The following is a 4,559-nucleotide window of genomic DNA, read 5'->3' as shown; positions in this document are numbered from 1 at the left end:
GTATAAACTAATCCCAATTCTATGGTAACTATTCCTTTCCTCACTACGAATATAACCCTAATTCCTTAGGTATAATCAAATTAGCTAGCATGCAGTAGGTTCAAGGTTACAAGGATGGACACATGCTCCTGTATTCCTAAAATGTATGCATCATGTGTCTCAAATTATTAGTTCCTATAGACTAAGTCCCAGATTAAAAATTAGTTTCATTATTGATTTAGATGACTAAAGCTCGTGGGAATATCTCAAATTTCATCAACGAATCAAAGATTTTAATTATGGAAGTTACCAAAGAAATATTATAGCAAACAAAGTGTCCATACATTATACATATTTCCACCTTCAAGTCAGCAGTGTTATCAGATAGCCAATATCGCAAGGGTGATAGTAACCAGATGCTCTTTGACAGCAAAGATTGAAAACCTCTTTCACCAACTTCATTGCATATAGAACAGATTGGGTTGATAGAGACGTATTCCTCTCAATTAGCATATATTTAGTCGCAAGAAATATTTTAATAATTTAATCCGCTGTTCAGTTGGAAAAAGGTAGTATTAGTCTGAAGAAGTTGATTCTTCGCAGAAAAGTCTATTAAATCAGTGCCATACATATGAATCACTTAAAAGAATAGTGTAATTTTTAAAGTAAAAAGGAAGTCAGTGTAATTTAATTTTCTTTTCAAAGAAGAAAACTGTTTGATTTTATATATAATTGAATCATAGACTCATAGGGGACTAGGCAAATAATTATATTATAAATTATACAATAAAAAATAGTAATAACTATAAAAAAATAAACTAAATAATAATAATAATAATAATAATAGCCCACAGTCTTTGAATTTAAAGAAAAAAAATTCAAATCAGTCACCACACATTAAATCGGTCACCATCAATTTAATGGATTAGATTTTTTTTTTCATGAACACTCGAATCAATCTGGATATAAAATGCCACAAATTTGTTGGCACTCGTAGTTTCCACATTATATATATATATATATATATATATATATATATATCCTTTCGTAATGCAATATATATAGAGAGAATAAAAAAGAGGAAATATCTCTTACTGTAAATAAATAATTTTTTACTTGAAAATTGTTTATACAATGAAATCGAAAGTTCAAATGATTAATTAGGCTTCTCTCATGCAATCCTTTTTTGTTTTAATCCCCAGTTCATCAAGTATCTCATGCAACCCTTTAGTTATTGTTTATTTATTTATTTATTAGCATTTCTATTATTAAAATTTAATTAAATAACTATGTTTTGACCAAATATCCAACTACAAAGAAATCAGAATCAGCTTGGGTGGCGGGGGCGCAATGCATTTAAAAAAGATAAAACAACCAAGCACCACTTTAGAACAAATTAAAGACTACTTCACAAAGTTGGTTTGCTTTGTACTCTTGAATCTTGATCATAAAAAAAGAAAGTTGTTTTTCTTATCTTACAAAACAAATGCTTAATTAAATAAAGGATTGGATTGCGACACACCATATGCAACTTAACTATATATACAAGAGAAGATATAAAGAGAGGTTGCATATAAAATATCCACATAGGTGTTGCGTTGTGAAAGCACAGAAACCACTGGCGCAAAGAGAAACCGAATTTTTCTATTTTATATTTGCCAATTAAAAAGGAAAATAAGCATCCACACAGAATATCATATCTAACTATAAAGTTGGATATAAATATAAATTTTAAATGGATAAATGAATTTAGTAGCATATACACGATATATATAACTACTAGGGTAATTTTTAAGAAGCAAGATATATAAGATTTTTTTTTTGTTAAATCTGACTAGCTAGATTAACTCGTTTATCACATTAAATTATAAGTTAAATAAAATATAATTTAAGTATATTATTATAATAAAACTTTTTTTATATTTTTTTGATTAAATTATTTGGAAAGATAGTGTTTGAGAAAAGGGATAAAATGCTCAATAATTTGAAATTTAACTTTTAAAATTGAGATAAAGTAACTTATATATAAATAAGAGAGTTTCTATGGTGTTTCCAAAAATTTTGAGGATTTTGGTAATGTTATTTTTTTAACCAATAAAATTATCATGTCATTTATATTTTTATTAATTAAAGAATTTTTTATTTTTTTCAAATTAATCAAGGACTAATTTGAAAAAATAATTTTAATTAATAAGAAAACATATGGCATGACAAGTTTATTGGTTAGAAAAACATAATACCGAACCCTCATAATTTTTGGAAACTGTTAAAGGAATATATGTATTTCAATTTATTGTAGGTAAGCTGAAAAAATAAATTAATTTCGCTTAGTTTATAAAAAAAAAAAAAATTCAAGAGAGAGAAAAAAAAGTTCAAAACGACACGTGATATTAAATATGACAGCTGAAATCTTCTTTTATATAATAATAATAACGTAAGAACGGTCCTAAACAATAATAAGTAAGATTTTAAAATAGAATTTTAGATGATTCTATCTTCAAATTCTAATTCGAATGCTTACTCATGAATTTATTCCACTATATACGTATAAAAAAATTTGTTTGATACAACCATTACTCGTACATGAATAATGTTACTTAAATAATAGTGCATGCCAAATGTAATTATTAAATACTCATTATTTAATATTTTTTTGACCGCAGATATTAATCTCATTTCATTAAAAATCATAACATTAATACAATCAGAATAGCTATGAAAGAAATGTGGACTAGCAAAGCATCCAGATGTTCGAGCTAACAAGTGAGCAGCTAGATTGATTTGTCTAGGGAATAAACTCAATGAAGAGTCGATAATAAGACAGAGTTTCTTTTACATAAAGATAAAATAAAACCAAACTCAGTAACATTTGTTGAATGGCATTTCATGCTATCCGAAACTTGCTTGCAGTCAAGTACGAATATAACATTTTGGAGGTGCAGATCGTGAACCCAGTTGATAGCTTCCATAAGAGCATTTGCTTCCACCTCTTGGATAGAAGCTAGGGTTACTTATATGGCAATTGAATGATATGGCAATTGGCTTCTACACATCATCCCACAGCATCTAGGTTGGAAGTAAATTTTTAATCTTGTTTTTCTAGCATGGCCAAGTTAAAGTTGTAAAGATGATGGAATCCCATGCCACACATATCATTTAATATGAAGTATGATTTTTAACTACTTTAATCATTAAAAAATATAATACTAGTGTGATAAATTCATACCTTATATCCGGTGTTAAGATTATAATTTACATTTTTTTTATATTACTGTGATTTTTAGCATATTTCCTCTATTGTTTTTTAATTCTACGAAAATATATAATTTACATATATGAGTAATTATGATTATTGGTATAAATTAATTTTAACAATGTTATATTTACAAAAAAAAAATTATCATTCTAATTTATATAAATTGATTTTATGAAGTTTTAGTTTTATAAATATATTTGTATCTTTATATCACTTGAACATATACATGATTTAATATGATATTAATAATAAAAAATATTTTTAATTATATTTTATAATTATTATCTCTTAAAAAAAGCCATCGTAAAAGAATAATGTGAACAACATTAATAATTAAAAATAATAGTGGATACTTAAATTATTTATTATTTATTATAATAAAAAATAAGAATAAATAAATTTAGTATACTTCTAAACTAATTGTAAGAAATAGCTGCATATAATAGGATTTAGAATACTAAAAGAACTATAATGAATTTCTCATATTCTTAGAAATATTTGTCTAAAAGTATAGTCTAAAAGACATGTGATTTACTAGAATTTGGACTTTTTAATCTCAACCTTTTGATTTTTTTAATTATAATCTGACGATTAAAATTAATTTTTCTTATTTTTTATTTTAAAACTTTTTTTCATTTAAAACGCCCCTCTATATATGTATATATATTCGAAACAAAGATCTTTCCCTTTTATGTTTTCCTCTTAAATTTGAGTCCTTTGATGAAAAGAGCACACAGTTAGAATGTTAAGAGTGAAGAAAAAATCTTGATCCTATAATAACAGTAACTATTATATATTCTTCATCAATAAGTAGGCCTTAGCTTCAGGTTATTTCGTTCTACTCTATAATCTAGTATATTTAACTACTGACTTGAACCAAATAAACATACATATAATATAAATATAATCTTAACTCATGGCCGTAGATACATAATTATATGGAATTCTAAGAAAAACATCAGGTTATTTATTCAACCATATTTGCATAAAACTAAATCCATCAGTCAATTAAAGAACAATTAAACCTAGAAAATTCCAACAATAACTTCTTACATGTGACATTAGAATTGGTGGCATAACAATTTATTTTTTACTATATTGGTATGACGATTGTGAAGTTAATTAGATGTCTGAGAACTTTGTCAGATTTCCTATCTGATTGCACGGAATGTTTGGAAGTTTGATTCTATTTGGCTTCCATATAATTATTTTGCTCAGTACCGAAGGAATTAATTCAACTTCTTCATGGTATGAAGATAAGGTCATTCTCGATCACGTTTGAAGCCTGAGCATTCGGAATGCAAAATGTCCTAATAAAGACAAG

Source organism: Glycine max, chromosome 1 (genome assembly GCF_000004515.6).
Source record: "Glycine max cultivar Williams 82 chromosome 1, Glycine_max_v4.0, whole genome shotgun sequence".
NCBI classification, from domain to species: Eukaryota; Viridiplantae; Streptophyta; class Magnoliopsida; order Fabales; family Fabaceae; genus Glycine; species Glycine max.
The sequence above is the reverse complement of the archived record's forward strand: the minus strand, read 5'-3'. Positions refer to the sequence as shown.